Genomic DNA, 15,271 nt, shown 5'->3' on the forward strand with positions numbered 1-15,271 from the left:
AAACACATTTGGTTTCTGCCTTGACCCAACACAGGCACTGACTGCATATGTGATTTTAGCACACTGGTGACCCTGCTGTGTGCTTTGCTACAACAGACCCTACAGATACAAATTCAATGCAAGGCAGAATCACAAATCGAGAGCCAAACTGCTTCACTTCTATTATCCCAGAAACAAAACCAGTGGAATTACAAGTCATGTCAATTAGGTAAGACTCTGAATGCCACTGAGTGTGAATGGTTGGAGCAGATGCAGCATTACAGCTTTCATTGAAGGCCTCAGGTTCTGTGCCCAGAATCACAGAGGTGCTCTGCCTATCAAACTGCAGTAAGACAGGCCTGCCAATGTTCAGTCCTGATGCTTCCCATCAAACTCATTTTCTCCTGTGAGCCAGCACTGCGTTGCCTTTGTTCTGGGTGCAATCTAATGCACCTTTCAGTAACTGTCTGTGAGAAATATATATCTAAAACAATAATAACAGTAAATGGGTAGTTCAACAGAGCCAAAGTTGAGAAATGTTTTATGGTGCATGTTTCTGTGCTGTCAGAAAATGACAAATAGCCCCGTGGAAGCTTTATGGGTGCAGCAGCAGCCTCCCTGCCTACTGATACAACAGTATTGTTTCCTGTTCTGTTTGTTTCCCAGAGAACTTTCCACGGCTTCTGCCCCACTGCTTGAATGCCAGCAGTCCTGGAGCCATTTCACCAGCAGTCCTGCAGCCTTTTCCCTGCTCATTTTGCAGTTCCTGGCTTTCCAACATCCTTGCAAGCCGTGTGTCCATCCCAGGTGACCAATTATGGTCTACCCATACATTCTCTATCCATTGTCTGCCATCCCATCGTGTGTCACAGAACTCTCGGGGCTGCTGTGTGTGTTAACCCAGCACTTCCATCAGCCTTAAGAAGGGGAACCAAGCCTCTCCTCAGCCTCATCCCCAAATCCAGGCTCCGGAAGCACAAGGAAAACAAGAACTTCAGAGGTGGTGACCCCGACAAAGAACAAACTCTGCACAGGGCTTTCTCAAGGACGGTCACGTTCACTTTTTGCTGCTGCTGCTGCAGCCCCGTGTGGGTGAAGCTGGGATTTTCTCAGAGTCTGCCACTAGAAAATGTTCTTTTGACCACAGATGTTGCTAAAGCATTTCTTCCTCTTGAATTTCTTCAGAAGACAAGGAAAATACGGCTGTTCCAGCATGGAAGCTGTCCAAGCTGAACTTCTGCCCAGTTTAATTTCTGCAGTTTAAACCCCCAGAATGAGAATTCAGAATAGGCTGAGGACACATCGTTAACTGCTGCCCTGCCTGGGAAGTGGCTACGTGTGATCATCTCACCCTCCGTGCACTGCAGATCAGTGAGCGCGCAGCCAGGCTGTGCTCCATGCATGCCAGCCCTCAGCCCTTCAGGCCTCGTTCAACGAAAACTAAGACAGCAAACAGGCACAGGGATCCCATGAGCACCAGTCCCAACCTTGCACTCACTGTGCTGCCCTTATTTGTACCAGTGCAGTGCGGGTAAGCGCCATTCTGAGCCAGTTCACACGACACAAACATCTCCATCTTCACAGCAGTCAGACCACAAAGCCCCTCCTCTTACAGTCTTCCTCCCCCAGACTCCTGGAATATGGGCACAATAGGATCTGTCAGTGCAGAAAGGCAAACCTGTGCTTGTATTTTCACCAAGCAGGTCTGTGTGCACCCCGAGGAGCCGGCAGGTCGTTCCTGCTGCTCCCAGCCAGCTGAGCACTGCCGGTTCTGATGGCTTTTCCTTTTTGATGTAATCGTTTGGGGGCAGGATGGCAGGATGTGGTCACGGCGCAGCCACACAGGATCTGCAGGGAAGGGATTGGTGGTTGATATCCCTATAAAGAGCGTGAAAGGAAAAGAGACAGCGGGGAAGCAGGAAGGAAAGGAAGCTAAATATGTCGGATTACTTCAGTTGTTTCTATTGTGACGGCGGTGTAAGTGAGCTTAGTTTAAACCCATGTAAAGCAGTAACTCTGCCCTTCTGTTGATCCAAAGCTGTGGAAAGAACCAGAACAACACCTACCTCTCACAGCAGCTCACGGACAAGGGGAAAAGCAGCTCTATTTTTGAGAGCATCCCCTGTAATTAGCTCTGCTCTTTCCCCTCTCCCCTGAGCTCCTGCCCACACATCCCAAGCAAACAGCCAACCCCAGCTCTGTGACAGCAGCAGAGGTACAGCAAAAAAGGGAGAAAAAAGAAGGCAAAGAAAACATCCCAAGGAAGAGAGCGGATCTCTTCCTGTGGGCTTTGTGCAGAGAAACATTTGGAGTTAGAAGAGAGCTGTTAATTTGGGAAGAGCCGAGCCTACAAACAGGAGGGGAATCAACTCTTGGAAAAGGGAGATAACAGCAGGACAAGGGGAGATGGTCTGAAGTTGAAGGAAGGAGGATTGAGGTTGGATGTCAGGGGGAAATTCTTTACTATGAGAGCAGTGAGGTGCTGGAACAGCTGCCCAGAGAGGCTGTGATGCCCCGTCCATCCCTGGAGGTGTCCAAGGCCGGGTTGGATGGGGCCCTGGGCAGCCTGGGCTGCTATGAAATGAGGAGGTTGGTGGCCCTGCGTGTGGCAGCGGGTTGGAGCTTCAGATCCTTGAGATGCCTTCCAAACCTGGCCATTCTGAGATGCTGTGAACCATGGCTCCCTTCGTGGGTGTCACAGCTCCTGCCCAACAGCAGCACAGCACTGCTGCATTTGTGCCTTCTTTCCTACAGAGCACACACCCTGCCAGTGCTTTGTGCAAGCCAGCTGCTTGGTGTGACATTAGTGGCCACGTTCAGGTCTGGTTGTATTCTATTTTCCTCTGGATCTACGTGACATGTTCTGTAATTCATAGAAATGAATCAGGAAAAGGATGAGCTACGTGATGGGATATAAAAGGCAGCAAACAACTGAGCTGCATGGCTTTGAGAGCAAATATGCATCAGCTCAGTTCAGTGGGGGTGGTTAGAAGGCAGCTGTTGGAACACAGGGAGGTGGTGATGACTTTTATTTTCTTTGTGTTCAGTCCCCCTGGTGCTCAGGTAGGTGATGGCACACCAGGCTGCTCCACTACCAGTGCTTTTAGGTGGAGATTAATGAGGAGTCTGAGTTGGGCTCACAGCTGAGATAAATCTTTACCATAATAACAGGAGTAGGAGGAGATCTGTGGGAGAGCAGGGGATTTGTGTGCTGTCAGCCGCTGCATCCTGCTCTTACCTTGGTTGGTCTGAATGATGAGGAGTGTTGCAGCCTGAAGCTTCAATGATAGGACGTTCCCTGCATGTCAACCCTTGGTTTTTGTACCTGGGACAAAAAGGACATTGGTGGCTTTCAGCTCTGCTGGATGGTATTTCCCTGAAGCAACATAAACTGCAAATGCTGCTCATGAGAGATTATAGCACCATTCCTATTCCTACAAAAAGAAATAAAAAGGTCTTAAAGAACTCTTCTGCTTCACCTGGGATGCACCACCAGAACTGCAGCTCATGGACAACCTGTGGCTTTGGATGCTATGCTGAATGAATGAACCCTTTGCATCGGGTTAGAGATCAACCACTGTGCCAGGAAGTCTTTGCTTTGCTGTAATGGCTCGTGTGAGGCTAACATTGCTCAGCACTGACTTTGAGAAGATCATGGCTGGTCAGTGGGATTTTGACTTAGAAAGAAATGGAACCTCCTGCAGATCTCAGTGAAAATGGAGAAGCGATGCCCTGTGATGTGAGAGCCTGGGGTGCCTCTGTGTGCTGCAGCAGCCTTGCTGGGAGCTCCCAGTTAGCAACAGCTGCTCCCACTTGGCTGCAGAGCAGCAGCAGCATTCATTAAGGCTGGCGCAGGCCAAACCAGGGGAAAAACTTTAAACGTGTTTCCATTTCACATTAGAACTCCTGGATGCTTCTTTTAGCTCAGCCATTGCTTGATTGCCTTCTGTAGGTGCATCAGTGAAGTGCAGGCCTTCTACAGAGGGATGCATTTGGCATCTAAATGCAGGTAATCCCAGCCTGGGTCTGACCAGAGATCAACTGCACAGCCACAACGAGGTGCTGCAGCATAGTGCAAGGCACACCAGGGCAGAAGAAGACACAGAAGTACAGTCTGCTCTTCCCAGAGTTCCCCCAGCACACTTCATCTGGCTGTGCATCCTTTCACCTCTGCCCTGAGAGCAGCTTCTTGGGCAAAAGCAGTGCAAACAGGAAGCTCTCCTCATGCTTCTCCCACCTCTGGAGATGCAGACTGACCCCGTGGAGCAACAGGAGAGAAACAGGATGTCAGTGAACCATGCTGGCAGCCGTAGCGTGCTCCTGACGAGCCAACAGCCTGCATCAAGATCCGTGTTTGCTTTCTGTCCCGCTGGGAAGTTTTCCATGCAGACCAATTAGGTTCTTTCCAGCCTGCAAATCGCTTGCAGTTCGAACAACTCTGCGTGTTACTTAATGCTGGCACTGGAAGCTGGCTGTCAGAAGTCTGTAAGCAATCTTGTTTTGATGGGCCAGCCCTCGTATGAGAAAAAACAAAATTCAGATAGGGAACAACAACAAACTGCTGTGACTAAGCTTCATCTTGGCCAAGATGCCTCTTCTGCCTGGTTTTGTGTCTCAGCCTGCAGAGGATCACTGCACAAATGCAGGCGATGCCTTTGTGCTGCCCTGCTGCTCTCTGGTTATGTTTTCAGCCATGCTGATTCTGAATACTTCTTCCTTTCTCCTTTTTTTTCCCTTAATTTAGCTAATTCAATTACATGTGGGTAAAGAAATCTGTGGCTCCAAGAAAATCTGTAGGTAGAAGTACAGAGGGAGGTTTTGCAATTGAAGATCACCTGTTGAATCGCATTGTGCCAGAAAAATCTCCCCGAGGTTCCCATTACAAAGCACAGCTTTGCTCTGTGGGGCTGTAGGTGATGGATTTCCTATGCGAGCTGGACTGAGATTTAAGCATCCTAAAACATTTCCCACCCTCCAGAGGAGGGATGCATGCGTTAAAGCATTGCATTTCAAGCCCAGGAGTCCCTCCCTGCTCACACTCTGCCTCGTCTTCTACAATCACAGGCAGCTCATTAAAAGGGTTTTACAAGTTAATGGCTTTCGTTCTCAGTTCACTCTGATCATCCATCATACTTGCTAGCAGAAGAGGCACTGCACACATGACTGAATCCAAGCAACCGCAGAACTGCCTGGAAATCCCCAGCGAAACGTCAGCGATGCTCTTTGCTCCGAGGCGGCAGCAGAGGGTGCTGCATCCCCAGGGCACGCAGGGCTGATCTGCAAAGCTCGGAGCCACTCAGGGCACCAAGGCACCTTCTGGGAGCCCCCCCACTTCTCTTTCATCTGTCCACCGATGTGTATTTTCTGGGTCCAAATTGCAGTTCCCATTTAGTGATGCTTGGCTTGCACGGTGGTTTGCACGTCAGTGTTTGTATCGGCTTTGGGAGAGGTTGGGGGAGGGCTGTGCATCAGGAAAAGCCTGAACTCACTGTTAGAGCATCTCCCTGGTGCTCGGGAGCTGGGTTTTCCTCCCGGTTTGGGCACGAGCAGGTAGCCTGGAGGTGACAGATGGCATCACTGTCGCGTGCTGCAATTGCTCTACTTATGGGACACGTTCTGCTCTTCTCATCCCTTGCTATGAAGCAGCATTCACATTTGGGGGTGCGTGGTGTCCCCATAACTCAGGACAGGACAGTTTTTCTTCCATTGGCGGCTTTCTGACACACTGGAACAGGTTGCCCAAGGAGGCTGTGGATGCCCCATCCCTGCAGGCATTCAAGGCCAGGCTGGATGTGGCTCTGGGCAGCCTGGGCTGCTGGTTGGTGACCTGCACACAGCAGGGGGTTGGAACTGGGTGAGCGCTGTGCTCCTTTTCAACCCAGGCCATTCTGTGATTCCATGACTCTGTATTGTCCCAGGTGGGGATGCCAGGCTGGTGCCTCCACTGCCCTCAATAGGGCTCTTTTCCCCCCACCCCAGCTGACAGCTGCTCCATCAGCACAACCCAAACCCACAGCTTTCCCTGTTCTCAACTGAACGATGCCGTTTCTAAGCAGCAATCCTTGCAGCCAGCCCCATCCCCGCTGCTGTCCCTTCTCCCAGCTCAGCACAGAGAGAGTGACCGAGGCAGGATGTGACCCATAGATGGCACTGGCCTTCCACCACCGCTGTCCTGAGATGCTGCATCTGCCGGACATGAGTAACCCAGCACCACCCACGGCCCTGCAGCTCTTGTGTCACCCCTGGGCGATGGAGGTGGGAGGCTAAAGCTGTCCCCATGGCTGCAGATCCTCGCCATGCATCGCAGCCTTGTGCCGTGCACCTCGTGAGGCAGCTCTTTAATAACCTGCTGCCTGCAATGTGGGCAAGCAGCAACAGGAGGCTCTCTGCCCCCGACGCAGGGATGTGTGGGTCGGTGGGTGTTAAGCCACCTCTGGTTTTGCTGTTTTCACTAAAATAAGCCAACCTGCCCCACAGCACTGCAACAGCGCGCGCAAAGCGCTCAGACTTTTCTCCTTCTCTCAGTCTGGATGGAGAATGTCGCAGCTGTAGAAGCCATCCTTCTCCTTTTTATGTCCCCTCTTCATAAAGATGCAGACTTCATTTTAGCACTGGGTGAGCCGGCAGCAAAATGTGCAGTGGGACGTGAGGGTGGTTTGCATTGGTGCTGGGGTTTGGGGCCCCTTCTTGTCTTCTCCCCTGAGCAGCAGACAGCAGTTCCGTGCCCCCAGCTCTGTGCTGGTGTGCTGTGTGATGCTGCGATCTGGTTCTGGCTATGGAAAATTTCAGCCTTCCGGCCGGAAGAAAACCACTAACAGAATTCAGGAGAGAGCAGTAAAGTGGTGAGGATCTGGAGGGACTGGTTGGTGACAAAAGGCTGAATCAGATGGTGGGGAGGGGCTGGGAGATGCCCAGGGAGAGCGAAAGATTTTCTAGGGGACATCAGCAGGTAACTAATTAACTTAAGGGATGAAAGAGAGGGGAAATAGAGGGTGGCTGTCAGATAAAACCGCCATCTGCTGAGCTTTCAGTGTGTTTCTATAGCCCTGGGAGGCATCCCATCATCAGGGACAGCAGTGGGAAGAGGCCCAAGGAGACGGCCTTGTGTTGACCCAGGGGATGAACCACACGAAACTGTGATCATTTCTGTGCTGGATCATCAGCCCAAGATTTTAATGACTTGCATTTATTCCTCCGCAGATTATCTGTACCCCTCCTTTGCTGTGTTGTCTTTTCTGTTTCAATGCTCTCACACAGGAGTTGGAGGATGTTTGGTGTGAGATCTCTGTTGGTAACCACCAACCCAGACTCTTATTCCAATGCAATGTTCTGTTCTCTTCTGCTTTTGCTCTTCTGGGAATTACTCCCTCCCATCATCCCACCTCCACTCCCAGCAGGAACACAGCATTGTGTTGGAAAGTTCCTTCCCCAAAGCACTCATTGAGGGATAAAAGCAGAGGGGATCTCATTCTGAAAGCCATCGCCGGGGTGTTTGCCTCTCTTATTGGCAAAGTGTTCAGAGTTCCCTGCACTCAGTGAATCCATATCACTGCAAAACGAGTTTTTCCAAGTGTCCCCATCTTTCCAGGTTTGGGTTTCCAAACTTTCACCCATTTTGCACCATTGGATTCAGACCCACAGTCCTGCTCACTCCTGTTTAGGGTTGCACCCAGATGTGCCCATTTAACTCGGTCTGAGGGAGAGAGCAGCACAGCAGCTCACAGCCCTGCCCGATTTTGCAAATCCACGCTCGCATCCCGTGATCTGGGCACAAGTGCACGAGTGCTCAGCTCTCGTGTTGTGCATTCTCTGCTCCTGGGCCGGACGGTTTTTCCACCTCCACGGCCTGGTAAGAGTGCTGCAGCATCCGGTCGGTGTCGTGTAAAGCTCTCGGCTCTTCCCTTACTCCACCACCTCCTCCCACGCATGGAGAGATGCTGCCAGAACGCCAGAGGCGCAGCAGTGGGGAGCCAGGCTCACCCTCCTGAGCTGGGAGATGGGCAGACAGAGAGCCCTGGGATGAGGGGAGCCGAGGCTGCCAGGCAGACACAGACAATGTGCAGTCAACAGGCAGAGCTTCCGTCCTGCCCAGACGGACAGATGGAGCCTATCAGACTGGGGAGAAGAGATAACCGAGGCTCCTCAGGCAAAGGAAAGGGTACAGCAGGGGGAAGTGCTGCTTGTGCTGTCTTGCTCCTGCTGTGAAAGCAGCGGTGTGGTGCAGTGGGAGTGAGCCCTCCATGCAGGCTGCTGTCTGCTGGGTGGAACACGGGCTGGGGAGCGCTGGCATGGGGAGGAGGCTGCTGCTCCCAGCCCAGCTCAGCCTGCAGTGGCCGTACCACCTCGGGCAAGGTGCTCCTCCTGCCTCTGTGACACAGTTCTGCGGCAGGTAGGACGAAACAAATTCCCTGAATTCCTTGGGGTCTTCACATGCTATTCTTGTGCACGTGATAACCGGCTCCATTTCAACTCGGGAAAGCCCAGTGAACAAGAAGTGCATCCATCAGGATCCTTACTGAGCAGACACCCAGGGCAAGGCCCCGTCCTCCTTGGCCAGCAGCCCCGCAGCTCCCACAGGCATGGCAGAGTTTGGCTTGGTCAGTGGATTTCTGCCTGGGAGTTCTCCCCATGGAGCCGGCTGGTGCAGGAAGCTCTGCTGATGATTCAGCAGGTGATGCTGTGTTTTCTGAATCACTCCCCAGGCGGGCCAGGAAGGGGGAGATGGTGCCAGCAGAGATGCTCTCAGCCAGACCAGATCCAAACCTGATGGCTTAGGTCATTAGCTGCCCTATGACAGCTGAGGATGCTGCTTATCCAGAACTGATAAGAGGAATTGCTGCGTAGCTGCTATGCTCCATCCCAAGGCGGATTCATTTCAGCTGGAGGACTGTGAATTTGCAGTGCAGCGCAGGTAAAAGGCTTCAGGGCTTTTTTTCTTGGCCATCCACTGAGAAAGGCACGTGTTCTTTCATTCATCACCTGTAAAAATGAGATGGTTACATTGAGGGTTAAATGCTGAGAAAGCCATGCATTAAATGCCGAGCTGTGCTTGGGCCACCTCAGAACCACAGTCAGACAGCAGAGCACCTGAGACAATGCAGTAGTGGTAAGCAGGAGTTAAACGAGGACGTTTTCTCGGTGTCTTTGTTCCTTGGAAGCAGGAGCAGAGAAAATTTCAGGTCCTGACACGGTCCTGGCACCAACAGTCTGCTCGATCTATAGGCAACATTCAGCAGTGATGCTGAATTCCTGATTCCTATTCAGGTTGATGGAATCATTGGTTTCAGCCAGCAGGGCTGGGGCTGGAATTCTGCTGGGAAAACCCTGCAGAGCACCGTTTTGCTGGGGAAGCTGGCTGGGCCTTCAGCCCTTCAGCTGTGATCACACATGAATAGAGAACCATCCTTTGTCACCTCTGGCTCTCAGCAGGCACAGGTAAGGCACTGAGCAGAGGACTTCAGCTGCCTCAGGTCCGGCCCATCGTGTTGCTTTTGTGTTCCCTTGAAAATGGTAAAACATCCTCATACCCCCAGGAGCAGAGAGCCCGGAGCCTCGGCTGCTGTTAGCAGCAGGGCCAAGAGCTCTGAACTCCAAACACCCTTTCCCTCTGTAATTATGTTTTATTTTTAGGTGTCCCTTCCTTTTACTATTTCGAGCCCGCATCCTCCGCAGAGTAAACCGGAGAAGGTGCACCGAGCCGAACCCGCTGTGTTTGGGAAGCAGTAAAACGAGGCTTCTAAACTGGGAGCAGAGGCGTAGGAGCCATTGGCCAGGGCTGGCAGGGAGCCCTGGCACAGCACAGACCGCAGCTCTCCCCATGCAGGACGGCAGGGCTGCAGCGGGGCTGGGGCTGCAGTGGGACTGGGGATGGAGTTGGCTTGCAGGAACGATGCGGTGTTTTTGTTGAGCAGGTGGATGTGAGCCCTGTGGACCTCAGCTGGGTCTGATCTCAGGGTGATTGGAGCCGAAGGACCTGGTTTTGGTCCTCCGTGTGTGGAGCTCCACGGCTTTAGTGATGGGCTCTGCTCCATCTTTGGAGAGACTGTGGTTGTCCCAACTCCGCAGAGCTGAGCTGAAAATGGAACTTCCCTTTCTTCAAAGCCACTTGCAAGTCCTTCCATTTCGCATTTGTCTTTATATGACCTGGTATTGTGAGCTTGCCACATCCACTCTGTGGACTGATTAACGCTTTGTGGACTGATTAACACTTTGTGGATTGATAAACACTTTGACAGTGACAGAATGTTTCCCAAACAGGACCATGGGAGCTCCTGCTTACTCACATCCAAGCCCTGGGGGGGCTTTACCCATCCATCCTTCCCACGTCCCCACAGCAAGGAGGTTCATTTTGCAATGCTGTCACCACCAGCTGGTGGTAGGATGAACCTGGCTTCTCCTTGCTTCTCTTGGCTAAGCCAAATGTCTTACAATGCATCCTCTCAGGGCTAATAAATGGTTATTTGCCACAGGTCCCTCTAGAGATGTTCTCAAACAGAGTCACTAGGTCAGCCCTGGCTTCCAGAGAACCCCTTGCTGCTCAGCTCAGCTGCAGGGGCTCAATGCTGGAGTCCCTCCACTGTGTTTTGCTGTGATGTGGCACTGAGGGACGCGGTTGGGCACAGCAGGGACGGGTCAGTGGTTGGACTTGGTGATCTGGAGGTCTTTTGCAACCTTTATGATTCTGTAAGTTCTGATTCCACCCTGCTTGCTGAGGGAATCACCTCTGCAAAGACAAGGAGAGAAGGGGAAGGGCTGCTGAGCTGCCTTTGCATTCCCCCCAAGCAGCATTCAGGCTGAAGCAGCCCCTCACTCTCAACACCTCAGGAGCTGCCCACGTTGCAGCAGCCTCCCGCCGAGCAGTTTGGATGCTGCTGCATCTCAGCCTGGCTGCAGCTCTGTCCCACTGAACCCCAACCATCCCACCCTGCTGCAGGCTTTGCCAGTTCCGGGCTCTGGAGCAACACGCAGACAACAGCAGGGCCTGGGAGAGCGGATTTACCATTGCAGATGGTTTCAGTTAGCCCTCAAGACACATTAAAGCCAGCGAAGGTTTATATTTAGCCGGTCTTCTTTAAGAGGAAAGCCTTTTATCCTCCTGGCTGGTCATCCATCAAGCCCTTGGGAGGGCGGGGTCGTGTCTCCAAATAGATCCCACGGACAAGCAGCCACTGTGAAACCACATTTCCTCTTGGGAGGGCCCTCCAGAGACGGGCGCTCTGCGGTGCAGCCGTGGGTCGCCAGCCCTGGGCTGCTCACGGGAGCTGGCAGCAGCACAAAACGGGGGCAGGGATGCAGCCGAAGCCGGGCACTGTCTCAGCATCGTGGCATTTCAAGTGCCTCACAAACCCCGAGCCTGCGCTTCTTGATTCTGCAGCCTGGAATGGAAACTGCAGCTGGAACGGCTGTAGGCAGAAATTAACGTTTGGAGCTGAGCTAGAGGTGGATCCAGCAGCTCGTGGGGTGTAAAGATCTGCTGGACAGGCAGCAGCTGCACTGCTGTGCAGTGCTGTGCTGGGATGGAGTCCTGCAGGTGGGGGTCTGAGAGCAGGGCTGCAAGCTGGCTGGTGCCAGCCTCACTGGCATCACGTTTAGCCAGCAGCTAAAAGGAAGGTGACAGCAAGGAAAGCTGAATAAGGAAATGCCAGGATAATGGAGTGCCTGGATAACGAAATACCCAGATAATGAAATGCCAAGCAGCTCTGCTGCAAAGGGTCCTAACTTCCCAGCTGCGCGCTGTGTCACTTCTTACTGCAGCTTCTCTGACAGCTCTGTTGCGTTTCTGGAACTGCAGGTAGCACAGATGCATCCCTGCAGTGTGGACCTTCAGACCCAGGGGGCACGGCGTTCCTCTTGGAAGGTTTGTGCTCTCCTGGCATTGCTACAAGAAGCTCCCAGTGCTGATGCTTTAGCCATGAGTGGGAAAAATTCAGGGAAGGAGAAACCTGCAGTCAAGGACAGGAAAAGTTCCTTGGCTGGGAGCTCCTTTTGCTCACGCCAGTATAAATTTTAGTGGATTTACTTCAGGTTTACATTGGCATCAGTGAGCGGGGAGTTGGACCCTGTTTCTGCATTTCACAGCCCTTGTGAGAGCATGAGTGCATTGGATCATCATCACTCCCTTGGCTTTGCTGAGGTCTGTGTGTCACTGATGTTGTTCTAATTGCCACAGATGGATCAGGAGCCCCGGCCTGTCCCCCTTCATTGCCGCAGTCGCAGCTCCCAGCAGCACGCTGCTCTGCCTCAGCACCAGCAAAGGGCAATGGCGTTTCAGGCTCTGCAGACACTGATGTCTGGAGGACATGGGGTGAATCACATCTGTGGGGCAGCAGGACCCATCTGGAGCATTACTGCTGATCCTAAAGGGCTTCCATCCCTTGAGAAACTGCCCAGGCAATCGGGAGGGGCTGCGTGTGTGCAAGCAAAACCAGTTTGGAACTGGAACCAGTCTGAGATTAAGCCATTTCCTTTGCTCTCTTTCCAAGAATGAACTTTATTTTTCCAGTTGATCTGAAACGGAATATTGGGATGTTTTCTTTCTTTCTTTTTTTTTTTTTACTTGTGTCTGGATGCTCTCCCAGAAAAACACAGAAAATGAAACATTTAGTTTTCTTCCCAGTGAGAAAATTCTTCTTTTCTGGGAAGAGGTGCAAGGGTCGGACCAGAGCTCCGGTCATCCTTGTTTAGTGAGGAGCAACTGTGGATAGGAAACGCATCTCCTGGCCACACAGAGGCTGTCTGCTGAGGAAGGCTATGGGATGAGGATGTTAGGAAGTGAACATGCCACGTTCTTGGTGCTTGTGTCTGGAAAATGTGTCCATCCATGACAGCTCTGCACGCTTGGAGCCCTCTGGATTTCAGAGCCTCTGTGCTTTGGAGAGGAGAAAAGGGAGAGTTCACACAGCGGAGGAGACAGGGAGATGCACAGTGGCACATGTGCCAATTTAACTCTCGTTGCATCGAGCAGTGCTTTAGTTCTGGATGTCCAACAGCGAGTGGGTGCTGCATGGAGCTGGAAGGAGCAGCTCTGTGTCCTGGGGACCACACAGGGCTGTGGTGATGCTTCCCCATGCAGCGCCAGCTCCTTCCTGCCCTGGACTGATTTGCCAGGGCAGTGGAGAGGAAGGGGCTGACGGTTCTGTTTTGCTCCCCACCTCCACTCCCCAGCTTTGAAGACCTCCCAGTAAGTAACCCAAGCCCAGAGCTGTGGTGACAGACTCTGCTGGGGAGGAACTTGCAGTCTCTGAGGCTCTAACCGCCCCAGGAACCACCTCTTCATCCCCACAAATTACAGGCTCCTGCCTGCCCTGGAGAGACGAGCAGGCACCATGCAGAAAGGAGCTCACGTCTGAAAGTACCCAAGCAGATGCTCAGGGGGGTTGTTGGTTCCTCCTGGGCCTCCCAGAGCAGGGAGGTGGGAGTTTGCCTCCCTTCTGCCAGCAAGCTGCAGCCCTGCAGGCTGTGCATTAGCAGATGTGCAGCACAGAATTCTCTTGTGGTTAAGGGATCATGTTGTGTTCAAGATTCAAAGCTCAGCTATGGACTCTAGGTTGTCCCCATGCCCAGTTCCCACCTGTGAAACAGAGTAATAATGCAGCTTCTGTCTTGCTGTAGATCTGGATGAGGGGATTGAGAGCACTCTCAGTAAGACGGCATTGAGCTGGGAGGAAGCACTGAGCTGCCTGAGGGTGGGAAGGCACTCCAGAGGGACTTGGATTGGCTGAAGCCAACTGTATGAGCTTTAGAAAGAGCAAGTGCTGGGTCCTGCACTTGGGTCACAACAACCCCATGCAGGGCTGCAGGCTTAGGGCAGAGCAGCTGGGAAGCTGCACAGAGGAGAAGGATCTGGGAATTCAGGTTGGGTATCGGGAAAAATTTCATCTCAGAAGAGTGATGAGGGATCAGCATGGGCTGCCCAAGGCACCTGGGGAGTCCTCATCCATGGAGGTATTCCAGAACCACGGGGACGTGACACTTGAGGACAAGGTCAGTGGGCATGGTGGCATGGGTTGGGGTTGGGTTCTGTGATCTTACAGCTTTTTTCCAGCCTTCATGACTCTATAATTCTATGATCCCAAGGCCCAGGTGTTCAAATGTGCTCGGGCTCCAACTTCTCACTGCCTGCTGAACTCAAAACGTGCTTTCCAAGGATGTGGAGATGAGTTCTTCGGATGGTGGCTTTCCCCACTCTTTATTGCACAGTGGGCGCTTCCCTCACTAAGCAGCAATGGGCAGAAAATTAACCCCAGTAAATAATAACACAGAACCAGCAGCTTTGAAAGCAGCAGGAGGCCTGGCTGGGCATGCTTGGTGGCAGTGGGTTCCTCTGGAGTGAGAACACACCAGAGACAAGCTGAGATGCTTCGCTGAGTTCATCTCAGGTCCTCTGCAAACCGCCCCATTCACTGGGAAGCTGGGAGGAGGAAGGAATGATTAATAAGGGCAATGTCCCAGTGAGGAGGTGGAGAAGGGCTGCTGATGCTCATAAATACTGCCCTGCTTGTCAGAAATGCTGTTCCTCTGCTTTCATTGCAGCCCCTGATTTATGAGCTGGGCTGAGTGCCAGGCAGGAGGAGATGTGTGTGCCTGCATGCGCGCGTGTGTGTGTGCACACCTTCACATGGCACGCTCAGCAGCACACTGCAGGAACCCATCACTCGGATCCCATCACTCTGAGGATTTGCAGGCTGCCTGGAAGGGCTTTGCAGGCTTCGTTTGGACAATGCTCTCACTGCAGGTTGGATTCCTCTCTGCTCTCAGCCTGCCTGCCCATCTCCTGGGCAGCATCCCACTGCGCTCTGCCCATGCGTGCTCAAGGAGGTGTAGGGAGCACAGTTTGTAGGACACACAAACTGCAGCTGCATCAAATCCTTCAGCTCAGACTGCTCTTCCCAGATAAGAGAATATCCTGGACGTTACGGCGTTCTGAGATATCTGAGAGGTTGTCCCAGTCTGTATCCACTCTCCAAACCCGGTGCCATTGTAAAGTCATGTAGCCAAAGAGAATCACTGAAAGCTGCTGCTTTCACTTGACGTCAGGGAGGATTTTACAGCAGCAGCAGAGGCAGGCAGACGCTGCACGCTTGGGAAAACCCTCTTGATTTTGCACCAGCAGAGCTGTATTGGCTTGAGAACCAAATGAGCTTCAGGACTGCCAATTGCAGCTCATTGATTGCAGCTGCAGGAAGTCTGCTGGGCCTCAGCGCTGGGCAAACATCAACCAAACAACCAGAAATGAGAGCTTGGCCTTCTTTGTGATGGAGTGGCTCCTGGCACAGAGGTGTGTAGAAGGAAC

Source organism: Lagopus leucura, unplaced genomic scaffold (genome assembly GCF_019238085.1).
Source record: "Lagopus leucura isolate 7727_CA_CO unplaced genomic scaffold, USGS_WTPT01 Super-Scaffold_100066, whole genome shotgun sequence".
Classification (NCBI taxonomy): Eukaryota; Metazoa; Chordata; class Aves; order Galliformes; family Phasianidae; genus Lagopus; species Lagopus leucura.